The sequence below is a fragment of the Excalfactoria chinensis genome, chromosome 1 (assembly GCF_039878825.1).
Source record: "Excalfactoria chinensis isolate bCotChi1 chromosome 1, bCotChi1.hap2, whole genome shotgun sequence".
Taxonomy (NCBI): domain Eukaryota; kingdom Metazoa; phylum Chordata; class Aves; order Galliformes; family Phasianidae; genus Excalfactoria; species Excalfactoria chinensis.
In genome coordinates, this window is record NC_092825.1 from 119,815,396 (window position 1) to 119,833,242 (window position 17,847).

Here is a 17,847-nt window from a genome sequence, read left to right on the forward strand (position 1 = left end):
GACCTTATTATCCCAACACAGAAAATTGCCATTTTTGCTGTTTTGTTTTAAAGACTGTAATCATTGTGCAAATGAAAGCATGAAGATTATTAATGATGTCCTAATAATGCTCCAATGTACTGAAAAGATAAAATATCAGAATGCTGTATAATGTTGTGGAAACACCCACAACAGATCCCTGAGTTTGGAAGGTTTGTTGGTGGATCTGTATTGAAATAATTTACACTGTTTTCACAACATCCCTACCATTTTGTGACTTTTGTTTTAAAGTCCTAATCTACTTTATGAATTAACCTTCCTCTGAATTTCTTCAATATCCTACACGAATATGTGGCACTAGTTAAAATGTCAAATAATGTGTTCTGGCCTGGAATCTATGATTTTCTGACTCTATCATTCTATCTAACAAGTCTATTCTTCAATTAAAATAAAATAAAACAAAATAAAATAAAATCATTCTTTGGAGTTATCATATCAAGTACATAGCTGCACTGAACAGGTATTAAAAAATGTTGTACAGTTTTAAAGATGACTGGTTATCTTAGAGAGTTATATGTTCCAAGATTCTGTTATTTTCAGGAAACTGCTGCTGCTTCAAAGACACCAATTTGTTCTTTCTGCCGACTAAATTCATATGGAGACACTCAAATACAAAACAAAACTTGTTGGGGGCAACAAAGCAAAACAAGGAAAAGTAAACACACCCTGAAACACATGACAACAAGTATCCAAGTCCTTTTAAAACCAAGTAGCACAAAAAATATCATTTCATTTTGAAACAAAGGAAGGCAACATAGTAAGTCAGCTGAAATACAAGATTTATTTATGCCATTTTCTGCCAGCTTCAGGAAGATAGCAATGATCTGCTTTGGAACACTGACCTTGACCTACTCAAATTTGTTCAAGTTAAAGATCAAAATTGACTTAGACACTTTGTCTGTCAGAATTTAGTAGCTGAGAGTACTGTTTAACATAGAATCAACAACTAAACTGTGTCTCGTCAAATCTGTCCCTCACCCAATGTCTTTTGATATTGGCTGTCTCTTCAAAACAGTAGATTTTCATCCACTCTTGAGGCAAAATGTTTCTCAATTTGTTATTTTCATTATTACAAATAATTTCTTAAAAAGACAATTCTCTTTATCTTATCATACGCTGAGTATGGGATACAAAGCCTAGAATCAACAAACAAAATATCAGGTTGTTATCGCATAGCAGCTGAAGAATTTTCTTCTTTGTAATTTTATTTTTTCACAGTTGAAGACAACTAGAATCCCAGAGGAGCTTTAAATATCCAGGATTCATGGAGGATGTCTGTTTAGTTAAAACTATTTTAAGACTTAGAGAACAATGCTTCTTTCTGGTCCACATATTTTCAGAAAACTTACGTATCCCATGACTTTATTAGTGTATAACATTTCCTAAAACTTTCCCAAGTTGATCCTTATAAATATCTAATGGGTAGAAGACAAGTGGATGGGGCCAGGTTCTTTGCAGCAATGCCCAGTGACAGGGAAAGGGGCAATGGGGACTAACTGGGAATGGAATGTTCCACCTGAACAGGAGGAAAAGCTTTTTTACTTTATGTTTGACAGAGCACTGGAACAGGCTGCTCAAAGAGGTTGTGTAGTTACCTTTTCTGGAGATATTCATAGCTTGTGTGGACACTTTCCAGTGCACCCCATGGTAGACAATATGTTTTAGCAACACTTTGGGCTGGATGATCTGAAGAGGTCCATTCAAACCACTAAGTTTCTGCATTTCTGTGTGATTTTCCTGCTTATAACAATAATTACTGATATGAAGTATTTGTTGAATGACCAGTAGTTCCTAAATTTCTTCTAAGTAGTGATCTATTGAAATGCAAGGCTTAGATGAAAAAAATAAAAATAAAAATAGAAACTTATAAGTTTCTGGCCCATCCAGATTCTTCATGTATATGTTGAAACCAGAACCCAGATGAGAGCAGAAAAGAATTAGATTTTCTTTTATGAAGGAAAAACCTTTCTCTTAAACAAGCTAAACACCTAAGGTTGCAGATCTGTCAGAAAATAAACTTCATTGCTTTCTTCATTGTCCATAAACCAACAGGAGAGTTTCAAACAAATACATGAGAAAAATGACTGCCTTATTCCATTTATCAAAATAGAGTGTCACAGTGGTCATCAGTATGTTTTAACAACGGAATATACTTTAAAAATATTCATATTTGAGTAACAGGAGAATAGTTTGGAATAAAATACCTGTAGACATTCCTTAACTGTAAAACCAAGTAGAATGACAGACTTCTAAAATATTTTGAATAAGCAAATATTCCATTTATCAAGCTGAGTGTAATTTACAACAAATGGATGCCAACATGTGTATTTCAGAAACACAATTTGGAACATATTTTGTGAGAAGTAAAAAATGTTAAAAAGTTCAGTGGACATGGACATCTCCTTTCCCATTAGATAAAATTCAGAAAATCACTGAATTGCATATCTAAAGAAAAGAAAAATCTAGGGGAAATAATATTGTTCCAGGTACTTAAAGGCATTTTGGCTTTGCAATGCCCATTTCTTAGGTGTCTTGCTGCCATGAAGTACATACTACAATCAAGATTCTTCAGAAGGTGATTGGAAAAGGGCCTGCTTTAGTCAAGACGATATTGAATTGCTGGAAGAGAATGGGTCTGTTATATGTATAGCTTCCTTTAGGAAGGAATTTTGTCTTGCGTTTACAAATATGTGACTTTGTTTCCTCCTATATTTATAATAATATAAAGTATTTACATATTTAACTTCTTTGGGGTAACACTTTCATATTTTTGTCAGTCCTTTATCTTCAGATGTATTCAATGTCTGCTATTGATTTAGATCACTCCAGCAAAACTGCTTTGGAGGGCTGTCAAAACTCCATGCTGAGCTGATGATCTCTGAGTAGCTTATTGACTTTGAAAACAGCACAGATATTGTAAATGTCTGCCAGCAGAAACATGGAATTAAACAGAAGTAGTACTTCTTATAGGCATTATAATAGAAACTTGGTGATTGGGCATATACATGACTGTGTATGAAGTTTATGCCACAGGTAATATTTTTCTAACTTGATGTTTTTTGACACTTCCAGTGACTTGAGTGAGATAGCTACAGAGGTTCTGAGATTGTTGAGTCAGTTACTCAGGGTCAACTAAATATTTCATATAAGAAACAGCTGCTTGTTAAACACTTAGTTCTACTGTCTTTTTTGAGAAGGCTGCACTTTTCATGAAATATATAATGAGCAAACTGGAATGGTCAAACCAATTTATTATGCTAAGAGAACTCTTTTAATGTCATATATGAAAGTTGCGAGATCTTTGAGGAGTTGGTTGTTAATCTTCAGGTTCAGTTATCCAAAGAAGAGGAACCTTAATGTGGTTCTTAATATTAGTGCAGGTGTCATGACCCATGAAACCCAGACCATGGTTGTCTGGCACATTCAAAATGGAGCTCAACATTACTTACTGTACAATTTTAGTGCTAAAATGTTCTTTACATTGAAAAAGGAAAGGACAGTTTGGAGTTATATCAGTGATATTTTTAAAACTTTGTTTTCACACTTGGATACCTAGAAGTGAGGAAAAGTAGCAGACACGTCTCCACATACTCTGAATGTAGCCTATAAGTTTCTGCCTATTAAATATATGTTTGAGAAATATGCAGACAATCACCTTCAGAGACCAAGATTTTCTCTGTCAGCTCAAGAGTAAGAAGTATGCTGACTAATTTTTCCTTCAAGTGAGAGTTTGTTGACATCTCCCTATAGGTGAATTGTTCACTTATGCTACCATATGCCTCATTTGGAGATTAAACACCTGCTTCCATTTGATCTTTTCCCCAATCCTGAATTCACTTATGTTTCTTTTACCCACTCTACAGAACATTGGTGGACATATTGCTTAGGAGACAATTGGATCTATAGTTCCAGCAGGAGTTTAGTCTGAGATTACTCAGCGCCACAGTAGCATGCACATGTACTTAATGAAATTCATAGTCTGATTTAAACTCATGGGTTATATTAGTTAGCTGAGGGTGACCCCAGCACAGGTTGAGCCCTCTTCAAGGGACATCCACCCACGGCCTGCACAGGGCAGGTGATGTTGTCCTTGACAGCCCCAGGCAAGGCAGTGAACCAGAGCCAGAGACAGGACAAGGCTCTAACCTGAGGCAAAAGAAGGTGGATGTCTAAGGTTCCACCCAGGAGACAAGGCACCTGTAGAGTAGAGCCAAGGTCCTTCCAGCAGGCAGGGCCAGGGGGAGGCCAGGGGCTGGAGACTACTATGCCATCCATACACACGAGGCAGGGATCAACAGACAAGGACTGGGCTGAAAATGCTCCTGGTCCCATGAGCAGAAGGAGGTGACCAGGTGACACTGGGCAAAGGTGGTAAATTCTGGGGCACTCTCAGAGTCTTGATGATATAAGGACACATATACAAGAACTACATGCTTTATTATTATTAAAGGAGGCAGACAGCTATACAGAAGACTTACTAGGAAGTCAATCTAAGCTAACTGTTAAGAGACACCATGAACAACGATTGATTACTCCAGTAACTAGACATCTTGCTGAGAGCGAAATCTTTCTGGTTGCATAATATTATTCCTTTTTTGGGCACTAGATAGTAATAGTGAAAATTTCTTCTAAATAAAATTTAATTTCTCATAGTCTATTAATTTTAATCTTCATTTCAGGCATGCAAAGCATGCTTTTATGCATGAGTTTCTTCTGTATGTGTCTTTGAGGTATATTAATGTGAGGTAAAATCTCTCTTGTTAAACTTGTCTGCAGTGATGAGGATGTTAATGAGGAATTAGAGCACTGGTGATTGTCCTGTTCATTTATCCATTGAGTCAATTATATGTTCTTTTTGAAACAAGGGTTTTAGTATGTGTAAAGCAGAACAGGGTAGGAAGAAATAACCTGCTGCCTGTGCTGCTTTACCTAGAAGGAAGGAGAAAGTGGGAAAATGAAGAACAAGCTCATACTTCTGTTTAAAAATTAAAGAAAGGAATGTCTTGAATGTCTTATATACAGACCCTAATAAATTGGTGAGAAGTAGTTTCTTGGCATTATTTTTCCAGAAACTCTGAGCATGCCTACTGAATCAGAGTATGTAGGTGAGTGAAATGATAAGAATAGCTGTTTTATAGACCACTTTTAAATTTAGATGTAAACTACATGTAAAATCTCTTCAGACTTTTTCACAAACAGGAATATTTAAGACTGTAAGTAGCAGATAAGTTGATTTTGTAATTGCCAGTGGCAGCTAACAAGACAACTACATATCCAAGTCCACTTTGTAAATCTTGCCCTTTGTGCCTTTCCAGTTAGCTCTTCAACACTGCCAGTAAAACTACAGCTGCTGTCGCCAGTCCATTTATAATCAATCTAGTGATGTAGATTTGCTTGAATGAACAAGGAGGTTAATATTAATCCAAAGTGGAACTAAAAATAGTAACATAAGCTTTCTGCTAAACTGCCACAATTCCAATTTAGAAAACAAAACAAAACAAAACAAAAACACCAGCACCACCAAGAAAGCCCACAACAATTTTAAAAAAGCATTTGGAGCCACTTGGAGTGCTCAGATGTTGAAGCCATACAATGCTGATCATCTAGAACTTAGACACTGAGATTTAAAGGTGCAAAATCCTTTTTGCTCTGAGTGATTAATGAACAGAGAATCCGGTTCCTCAAAGAAAAGTTAGATTTTATATAGTATACATGGATTGCTATTAATTAGCCATGTTATTACTAAAGTGGCTGTAGTTATAGAGTATGGTTCCTCTGTGCACTCTTACAGACACACTAAAAACAGAACAAATTCTACAATCTCTTCCCAAATAACAGACTTGCTGCAAATACTGTAGCTAAGAGAAATTCCTCACCTTGTCTGCAATTACGAACTGTTTTTATTTGACTCATGTCGAAGGGAAAAGTAATATAACTTTTATTTAGATTTTCAAGGTCAACTCCTACGTGTCTTCACCTCAAAAACCACCGTCTGAAATGTACCACCTGGTACAGGAAGACATAACAATGAATTTTTTCACATTTGTAATTTTATAACTCTTCTTCTATCAGTTTCTGCTTGTCCATTCCTTACATTCTGTTTATCATTTTCCTCATTCCTGAGAACAGGTAATATTTTTGTTTGTTTCTTTTTTTAACTTATTCTCTACTGATATTTATTTTATTAACTACACAGATGGCAAAGCACTATTTACTGGAGTTAAGTCTTAAAAATATGGTTCACTTTTAGAGTTATGGGTATTACAGGAATAAATAAATAAGAATGTACCCTTCACTCTTTAGTTTAGTCTTAACTTATTAACAAATCTCCTTCTTGAAGGAATAAATAAATAAATAAATAAATAATGTGCTGTCAGATTTATATTATCTGTAAATTAAGCCAGAGGTGGCATCCTTCTGTCTATCCACTTTTAATGTCTTTTGCTTTCACTAATTTATTATTTAAAATTCATATATGTATATTTTTGAATTCAGTGCCTAAGAGATTTATGCTTCTTGTGATTTCAAGTTATGCCCTACATCTATATCTGTCTGTCACTGTTCCAAAGAACTTTGACCTCAAATTAGGAAAAATAAAATGTCCTATCTTTTGTTAATAACCTTACCATTTAGCCTCAGAAATAATTGGAAAAATCTGTGGAATACAGAATAGAATGCATAGCATTTAATACCCATAATTTTATGTTTATTTTCATTGTAGTTAAGGGCATACCTACTTTGGCTTTTCACAGATTGTAACAGATAAAAAAACCCAAAGCAAACAATCTCAGCAATTTTAATACTGGGAACATTAAAATGCAAGGAAGTGGTGTAAAATTTATTCACATCTTTTTGGGAATTTTCTAGAAGGCATCAAGATTCTCTGTATCTGCATGGGGTGCTGGTACTCTGGTGTTGGCAGCAGGGTGGTGAGGCCTTCAGGGCCCCACTGTGAGGCATGGAAGGGATTGCCCTGTGTCACACACATCTAGGTCCAGCTTGTTCCAGTGGCCCCACTGCAGGGCTCAGTTGGGGAAACATCATTAAGGCAAGAAAAACACTCTGTGACACTGTGTGAGAGAGTTGTGAGTGAAAGAAAAGTATGAGAAGCAGCCCTGCAGGCACTGAGGTCAGTGTGGCAGGGGAGCAGGAGGTGCTCCAGGCTGGAGCAGCAGCTCCCTGTAGCCCAGGAGAAGCCTGTGGAGAAGGAGGCCATCCCCTTGAAGCCCATGGGCACCTCATGGAGCAGATCTCCCAGTGCAGCCAGTGCTGTAATCCTACTCCATGGTTTCTTTACCTTGCTTGTTCTGCTTTTGCTATGTAAAGTGTGAAGACGTTGAATAGCACATAACACATTTCATAGTTAAACAAATGCCTACCCTGACCAAAAAGTAGCTTTTGTCATATTTACTAAGGACGGTCCACAGTCCAGTTATCCTTTGGTAATGCATGCTCCTCAAGCGGAACAAAACTCTGCTCAGATTTTCTATACCTTCTACAGGAAATATCTAACCACATCTAACCTCACAGATGTCTCTCTCAGTCTTCAGCATAACTGACAGTCTGTACAGCAAAGTGGTGGTAAATTATTTTCTTCAAACAGTGTTGTCACTGTCCTGCATCTGCCTGAGTCACTTGTTAAGGAAAGTTAGGTTGATTTATGGTGTCTGAAGGTTTTAAGACCCACAAGATGGTAAAAATCCTGGAAAATGGAAGTAAATAGGACCAAAGCACTCATATAGCATAAATATAAACTAAGTTTGGTGTTGTTGCATTGCACTTCAGATACTTGTCGTCATCTCTTGGAATCCAAAAGACAATCTTAAGTTTATTTTATTTCACAGTGTTTTCAGAAACCGACTGTACAGTTTTAATATTATGCTTAGTTTTGTAGCAAGTATTTTTACTCTGAATATCTTAAATGAGTAAAATACTTTAAAAAATATCTTCCAATAATATTAGATACTCACATGTCAGTCAATATAGTCTTTCTTCTTTTACAGCAAAATCAATACAAATGATTTTTATCCTAAGTGTGAAACATAGGCAAAATTATTTTGATCAGTGTTTCCACTAGGGTATGTTTGAGGTTGTTTGTCATTATAATTCATAATGGGCCTGATTGTTTTCTAGCATTGAGAGTTTGTCAATATTTTCCATGAGATGTCAGCGAGTAACTAACACTGTAAAAATGCTTATAATTATGTCTAGGATTAGGAACAGTACAGAATGAAGGGCAAAAATCATTTGCATGCAGTTCAGTTAGATCTGGCTTTCACTCACCTTTGTAAAACAACAAAATGCATTCTTAATAGAATTTTGTTGTATGTGAGTGAGCTTGAATAATATCCTGTGTATGTGTCAGATGCTGTGTGTAAAAATACAGGTCTGGCCACCTGGAACCTAGTTGTTAAATTGCTCTGTGTACCTAGCAAGGCTGTAATTCCCTCAACAGACCTGCACAGCACAGAGGTGGAGGGAGCTCATGCTCTCCCTTCCAAATTGGTCTTACTGAACTTACAGCACAAGCTGTGCAGAAAACTGTTCCCAGGATTGCTTATCGAGGTGGTGAGATTGTGGACAGCACAGTCACCTGAGGTTCTCTGCAAGTACCTTACTGCTGCTAGAACAGAAATAACTGGAAGCTAAATGGTGATTTTGGTCACTGTCTGTAGTTTTAACAAACAGAAAATTGAGCCATATGCATTTAAAGAGTCAAAGACTGATTTTGTAGTTATGATTCTATTCAGATGAAAGATGCTCACACCTCTGCAGGTGTTATATTGTTGTGTCAATCTTGACTGCAGAGTGAACAAGACAGAAATCCATTGATCTAGGAAATGAAAGCTATTTCCACAGCCAAAGGGTGTGAGAATTTATTCTTACATGAAAGGTTACATTCTCAGGAAAACAGCAAAATCTGTAAAAAGATGTTTACAGAGTACATTACTACTGTCTTCACTGAATATTGGCTTGGTATTCAGTGGGATAAAATCTCTGTTTGTAAAGGATATTTTCATGAAAAGTGATCAAGTGTAGCAAACTTACAAATGCAATACATTTTTAATACAAAACTTCTGAAATTGTATGCAGATCCACTGAGGGAGAAAAAACAGGAGAGAAAACCAGAAATTCATATGGTTGAAAAACCTTTAACGGATCTTGAAAGTGTGTTTAATTGCCAGAATGAACAGCAACTCAGAAGTTCCCTTTACTGAATTTTGTTTGAAACATTCTAAGAGATAATTTTCTTTGGTTGTCGCAATTGTGGAGAAGTATACATATCATATCTTAAAGAGAAATCCTGGTACATATGGTCCATTGCTTTCTGAGAATCTGCCTTTGAATGGTTCTGTTCTGTGGATCAGTGTAGTCACTGCCTGGGTAGGTTTGCTGTAGGGAAAAGGTCCCAGGCAGTAATTTTTAGCACAGGTACACTCATTACTCTGACAGCACTGTTGCTAATTTGCTTTGTGTTTCTGTTTTCACTTGCTCTAAGTAGTTTTCTCTAGTTGCAGTTCTCTGTGACTTCATTCTGAGGATCTACAGACAGGGAGCAGCAAGGTCTGGCTGTTCTGCAATGCAAAATGATTGGGGAGCTGAGTGTGACAGCAAGGCAGATGGGGCAGTGGCCTCAGCAGCCAGTGACTGTTCCTACAATACTCATGCAGAAAGACAGACAGATCCAAGTACTTCATAATCATTGCTGGACAAATCCATAGCAACAAGGTGTCAAGGATGAGCCAGAACAAGATTGACAAGGTCCAAGCATACCTACAGTATAGCTAGGGCAAGCACCAACAGCAGAAGCCTGTGGTGAAATGTACCAAATGATCGAAAGACCTTGATGCGATGTGTCTAGGGACTCCCCCTTCCAACACCTTCCTAGCTGTGTGATCCCAGCTTACCCAGCTGATCAGCTGCAGAGTTTTCTGAGCACAGGCAGCCAGAGGTTGTGGAGAAAGGAACAGAAGCAGAGACAGATGCCACTCTCATGGACCTTACACAGATCTCACAAGATCATACCTACAAAATTTTGCCAGTCTTGGCTTTTATCTCCTTTGAACCATCCTCCTCCTCTCTCTCAGCAGTTTTGAAATCTCAGCTAACACACAGAGCCTCATGCCCCATATTTTCACCAAAAAATAATTTTCTCAGATAGAGCACAAAGGGCTTGAGGGAAATGCAAGTCAGAGTGCTTTGTAGTGCAAATAGACAATTTGTGTTACACAAGACTAGCTTTAACAAACATGGTTTTAATCAGTTTTTGCCACTTGATTTCAGGGTCATGCCCACAGAACATTTTCATAATTGATATTCTTTTGATTAAATGTCATAAATTAAAATAAATAAATAAATCAAAAACAAAGGCACCAGCTCTGTTAATTACATAACTACTACAGGTCTAGAGCAGAACTACTTTCTGAATGATATATACCCATAATACGCAAGCAGACAGCTTAGTCTTTTAGTCAATGTAAACCTAGTTTGTTCCAGAACAGATGATCTTGAAATAAAGTCATATTATTTGTTGGTTTATTTTCTTGGTTGTTTTTTGTTTTGTTTTGTTTTGTTTTGTTTGTTTTTATTTGTTTGTTTATTTATTTATTTCCAAATTCTTCAAGAATCTTGTAATATTATGGACAATGACATTGGTGATCATATTTCTGTCTGAGAATTCAAATAATCTCCAATTCTTAATTTGAATTCTGTCAGAAGTACTGTTTAATGTAATAGTCCTGATGGATTTTTTGCCATGAGTTTTGCTCCTGCAACATCCTGTGTTGAAAACGTAATGTAACTGTTCATTTTATATTGAGGGAATTACACTTTTTCTTGCTTTAAACTTGAAATCTAAAGGTTTAACTTGATATTCCTGTATATTTGATAAGAAAAGACAGAGAATGCTTGTTCTCCATTGACTGTTTTGTCCATGCCACTCACCATGCTGTATTTTAAATACTCAGCATATGTTAACTTCTATTCCTTTGAGGATTACAAAAAAGAAAAAGAAAAAAAAAAAAAAAAAAAGGATTTGTTGAAAATAAACTTAAGACAGAATTAGAAACTTCTGAAATCTCCATCTTATTCTTAGTGCTTTTCTCCCTCTTGAGGAATATTATCCTTCAAATTTCTTTCTCATTCTGTTATTGTGTGCACTAACTCCCCTTTTTCTTTGTATTTATTTTTTTTTTCTTCAGCATTATAAATTATGTTATGTTGCATGCTATATTGAAGTTTGGCAGAAACAACCAAGGACCTCTTCTTCCATTTCCCAGGAGTATGTTGTACTGAGAGAATAATAACCGTGACAATCAAAACTCTGCAGACGTTCCTTCTCATAAAGATCTCCATATGTTTGCCAGGTAACTTGGGACATATATAAGAGGAATGAACAAAGTTTGTCTTTGAATCTTTAGTGACCAATGACGTTCAGTAAGATGACAGAAACTGTTCATTTCTGTTCTGTAGCTAAAAAAAGAAATGGCAGAAAAAACTTTAAATTCCTGTTTCCTTTTCATAATGCTGTACAGATGATAGGATGATATATTATTTAAAATTAGATTTTGAAAGAAAAGTAAAAAAAATCCTGAAAAGAACAGATTAATGAAATCTTATATAATGACCGTTTTTCCCAAGATCATTCTATTTACTGTCTAGTAATTTGGCTTACCTCTGATTAAAAATTGCTTAAATCATCTCAAATGTAATGTAACACTTCAGTGTTTGTTTAGTCATTAATCAGTTATAGATTATAATAATATTAATCAGTTATAAGATTATAAGATATTTACCCATTTAATGAGTATCAGACATCACCTAGTCATTGAATGATACTCCCCAAAGATTTGCATGTTTTCTTTTCCTTTGCAGCTTTTCTAGAATTGCAATTTTCATGTTATCAACATTAACTGTAAAATCTTCAGTGATTAGTAGTCTTTTTAAGTAGGCATCCTCATTTTTACACCACTTTTTCAGATAAATATATATATATAAAAAAAGTAGTTTTGTTCATGGGAGCAAAATGGTGTATAAAATATAGAATTCTGTCTTTTAGTGTGAATCAGCAGAATGTGTGAGAGACATAAAAATATGAATGTAGAAAGAAAGAAAATAGAAAATGGAACAAGACCAATTATATATTAAATGATGCTGTAGGAGTAAAGCATTTCTGGGTGTCTGTAGAAATACTTGGTTTTGTGTTTCCATTAATGCTGATGAAGTACAGCTATGATATGAGTATGGAGTACCTTTTAAACTAGTTATGTGGAAAAAAAAAAAATCAAGCATGGCTATATGTATTTAACAGTTAATATGAGAAAAATTTAAGAGATTTCTCATCAGATAGGCTTTAGTACATGAAAAGAGAAAGCTTTGGAGAACAGATAGACAGCTGTCAAGAGTAAACTATTTACAAATGCTGACTTGTTTTTCAGCAGTGATGAACAGCTCCTTCTTTCTCTACTGCATTGTAATTAGCACTCTCTGAAATGATTCACCAGAGATTTAAAGACTGCCAAGCTCTATGTTTCTACTCCTGACCTAGTTATCTTCATAAGCCAATACTCGAGAAAAAGGATAAAGCAGAAGATTCCATTCATCAGGAATGCCAGAAATATTAAGGGACTCCTATTTTACAATATTGTGCATATGGCAGACTCCTTTATTTCAGAGAATCATCAATTTATTACAGTAAAGCAGAAAAACTTGAACTGAAAATGTGTTCCTACAAATTCTTTCATTTACTGTTGTGGATTTTTTGTTGTTTAGTGTTGGAAGCATATGTTTGTTTTGAAGTGTTGATCTTTCAGTGACATGACATGAATATAATACAACCTTTCACAAATAAGTCCCACAGGATTCTGTAAAAATAAATAAATAAATAAATAAAAATAAAAATAAAAATCACATGATCAGAATGATCTATGTATTTAAATAAAAACAAATAACTGATAGCAAGAAAAGATAACCAACTAAAATTGAAGACAAATCTTCTGGGATGTACTGGGGACAAAATTTGAAGCTATAGAGGCTCACGGTTGTTCTTTTCCTTGCTATGTGATTACTATGATAGATGGAAGATTTTCTGGAAATGTGAATTCTCTTTGAAAAGATTCAGTCGGATGGATTGCTTACAAATGTAGGAAACTATGCCTTTATGTTGAACCTCTACCCATAACTACCCTTTTAACTGTTTATCACTGATAACTTCAAAATTAGGAGTTGTAAGCTCCAAGATGTATAATCTTTCCCTCCCACTACTATTCAGTCTAAAGTGGTGATAAGTGCTAAATGTGAGGACTTTCTTATCAGTATTTGTGCTACTTAGATTATACCTTTAAGAAGGGCTAAGTGGGTGGGAGCCTTCCCAGACAGCACTGAATGGCAGTTGGCATATCATTTTAAGATGGTAGTTTGTATAAATGTGCTTGAGGTATTCACAAAAAAAGGCATTCAGACCTAACATAAACGCTCCTATTTGACTGGAAAGAGAGATCAAATTTCAGACTAAATAAAACAAGTAAGTCTCTTTTCTCAGGCTCAGATTATAAATTAGTATGTCTAGAACTGACCTGACTTATAAAGGTGTAAGAAAATATAGAGTTGACATACAAATAGTTTTAAAGATTGCCTGTACATACAGTGCTATAAACAGTTACATGACTTCAGAAAAGACAGGAAGTGAAAGAGTGTAGGAATCTTTCATAAATAGAAGCAATGCTGACACTTCCTGATATTGCCAGAACACAATCCATGTAGCAAACAGTATGATAACGTAGAATAAAAATGCATTTACTAATTAGTGCAAATCTTAATATATATATACATATATATATATAGAGAGAGAGAGAGACATATATATGTATACATATACACATGTATATGTATACAAATTTCAAACAACTGTGTTTTCTAGACTTTTGGATATTCTTCCCTCTCTCCTTCCTTTCCTACTGTATCACACAGGAGAACAAAGAAGCCATGTTACCTCTAAAACTCAGCTTTTCAGACTTTGGGTAAGAGAGATGGGGTCAGAAGTGACTTATCTACTCTTCAGTCCTACATGATTTTTGTAGAATTGATTTATCAACCATTAGCAACCAAGATAATAGTCCAGTTATACAGACAGTGATCAACATAAGTGATCCTTCGCCCCACAGCACTTCTCTACAGGAGGACTTCTTCTATTTATTTGGGAAAAAAAAAAATTCATAACTGGTTCATTGAAAAGCAAAAGCAAACAAACAGACAAAAATCCCTACTCTGTTTTTCTGCAATAGAGTAGTAGGAAGCATTTTCCTTTCTGTCTTGAGCTAGTTCATCTATTTCATTTACAACAGCTTTAAATGCTGGGGAAAGAACAGAAGCTACCTGTGTGGATTTTATTTCTTCCTTTCTTCCTTTCTTTCATGTTGCTTGAATATTGTACCTGCCAGAAAGCATGAAACAAAGAAGTCATAAGTAAATAGGAAAAAAAAAAAAAAAAAAGTAAGAAAGAATAATTTGCCCATATTATTGCATCTCTCTGTGTTAGCTTCTCATTTGGTAGATCCCTGGTAGCTCTTCGTAGAGTTCTTTTGATTATTTAGAGCTCCTGTGGTTTCACATCACCACTGTTCATGCATATCCAAGTATAGGTCTCATAACCTTGGCATAATTTGATAGGTCTGATTCTGGTAGGTCTGATGGAATCTATTACCATGTTAGATGCCAGTGATTACTTCTAACTTCTTTTGTCTTTAATGCATTCTAATGAGTTTCTCTACTTAGTGATACCTAGTGCAGTCAGAACAGCTATTGTACATTCAATATTTGCCTGATTTTGAGCTTTTATGTCAAAGGACCTGTCCTACCTATCTTTCAAGAAAGTAGGTTGCAGTAGGTTATAAAGATATATAAGGGATGGAGCTGGTCAAGATATGTAACAAAACAATAAACTGACAGAAATGCTTTCAATTCTAAAATATTATCTCACTGAGAAATAGAAATATGAAAGTTATGCCATGTCACATCTGAAAATAGTCACATAAGATTTCTGGCATTGCTATCCCTAAAACTAGATCTGAAGAAACAATTTATGTTAATAAAAGTAAATTCTAAGAAGATGGATAGTAAAAGTGTTATAACATTATTATAGATGTATCATCTCTCATGGTACAGTTGCAAACATTCAGAATTTTTCAGACATAAAGAAAATTAGTTTATTTACACTGAATTTTCACAGTATGTACTGGGCTACTGTGCTCCATGATGGAGAAGCTTTAATGGACAGGAAAAATCTTTTTTGACACTGAAAATGCAAACATGTTCCACACTATGTATGCAGAATATTGCACTAAATGAGTATTTATTTTCTAGCTGCAACTTCTCTGTCCTGAATTGTTTTTTCTTTTTCTCTGGAATTTAAGATGTACATAATATACAAAAGTGATTACAGTAGGTTTTAGGGTTTTGGGTTGTTTTGGGTGTTTTTGTTGTTGTTTATTTGTTTTTTTTTAATCTTGCAATTATAGAATAATAGAATTATGAAGATTGGAAAAGACCTACAAGATCATACAGTTTAACCATCCACCTATCACCACTAGTTCTCTCTAAACCATGTCCCTTAACACAACATCTAAGCATTCCTTGGTGTTCCAGGATCGGTGATTCCACCACCTCCCTGGGCAGCCCATTCCAATGCCCGACCATTCTTGGAGAAGTAGTACTTCCTAACATCCAGCATGAATCTCCCCTGGCAAAACGTGAGGTCATTCCCTCTAGTTACACACGAGAAGAGGCCAACCCCCAGCTCACTGCAACCTCCCTTTGGAGAGCACTATGTTCTCTCCTGAGCCTCCTCTTCTCCAGACTAATCAATCCCAGCTCCTTCAGCTGCTTCTCATATGGCCTGTGCTCCAGACCCTTCGCCACTTTTGTTGCCCCTCTCTGAACACATTCCAGGGCCTTGATATCTTTCTTGAGGTGAGGGGTCTAAAACTGCGCACAGTACTCAAGGTGTGGCCTCACCAGTGTTGAGTACAGGGGGACAATTACTTCCCTGCTCCTGCTAGCAACACTGTTTCTGATACAAGCCAGGATGCCTTTGGCCTCCTTGGCCACCTGGGCACACTGCTGGTTCATGTTCAGCTGAGCACTGAGCAATGCCCTCAGGTCTGTTTCCTGTACACAGTCTTCCAGCCAATCTGCCCCAAGACTGTAGCATTGCCGGGGCTTCTTGTGGCCAAAGTTCAGGACCCAGCACTTGGTTCTGTTGAACCCATTGACTTTAACCGAGTGATTCAGCCTGTCCAGATCCCTCTGTAGGGCCTTGTTACCCCCAGGCCTACTGATACTTCCAGCCAACTTGGTGTCATCTTCGAACTGTCTGAGGGTGCACTCAGTGCCCTCATCCAGGTCATCAACTAAGATATTGAAGAGGACAGGCCCCAGCACCTACCCCTGGGGAGCACCATTCAACACCAGATGGTTTTAACTCAATTCACCACAGCTGTCTGGGCCCAGCCCACCAGCCAGTTCTTTATCCAGCAAAGAGAGTGTCTATCCAAGCCACAGGCTGCCAGCTTTTCCAGGAGAATAGTTTGGGATACAGTGTCAAAGGCTTTGCTGAAGTAAAGATAGACAACATCAACAGCCTTTCCTTCATCCACCAGGAAGGTTACTAGATCACAGAAGGAGATCAGGTTGCTCGAGCAGCATCTTCCCTTCACAAATCCATGCTGACTAGACATGATCCCTCAGATGTCCCACAGATGCAGCATTATCACCCTCAAGACAATCTGCTCCGTGTCCTTCCCTGGCACTGAGGTCAGGATAACACTCCTGTAGTTCCCCATATCCTCCTTACAACCTTTCTGGTAGATGGGAATCTTCTGTGAACTCTCCAGTTGACACTGGAATAATTGGTGGAAAGCAGCTTGGCTATCACTTCCACCAGTTCCCTCTGCACTCTTGGATGGATCTCATCCAGTCCCATGTATTTGTGGCAGTCCAGGTGGAATAGTAGGTCTCTGACTGTTTCCTCCTGAAACATGTGGGGTTTATTCTGCTCCCCATCTGAGACCTCCAGATCACTCACCCTTTGAGACAGGTGAGACCCATCAGATCACCTCAGGGCAGGTGTTGAGTAAACCATCCCACTGTCAAAGAACCAAAAATTCTTGTGTTTGCACTAGTCTCTCAGCCATGTGTTTATAAGATGTGTTTTTCTGCTACTCTCAGAGTCCTTCCCTGTCTCTGAAGGAACAGAGGAAAATACTACTCATATGCCTGCTCTATTAACTAACAGCCCAGTCCCTTGAAGCCATTTTTGCTAATCCTTGGGCTTATGTCAGCAACCTCATCATTGCCAGCATGAACGATCAATAAAGGAGAGAAATCAGAGGGGTGGGTCAGACTGGATATAATCATATGTTGTTGATAACTGCATTATATTCCATTAAAAACAAACAAAAAAACAATGAGAAAGAACAGAGAAGCTCAGAATTCTCCCAAGAAAAATTATGTGAAGCTTGAATGCTATAGTGACACCATTCCACTCATGTGACTTGGACTTTACCTAGTTAATATCACTCATAGATAATTACAAGGTTCCCATTAGAATGACGGTGTTCTTCATCACAACTCACAATTCTATCCCACTTTTTCAAGACACTGTGAGAGCGCTATTTTTTTGTTTGTTTGTTTGGAGAGTTCTGACTTGCTGGGAAAAATCCATCCTAATTTTTGATCAGTAGAAAATATGGTTACTTCTGCACATTTAACAAAGTCACTGAAAATTACTGTTCTTACTGGTTTTTTTTTGTT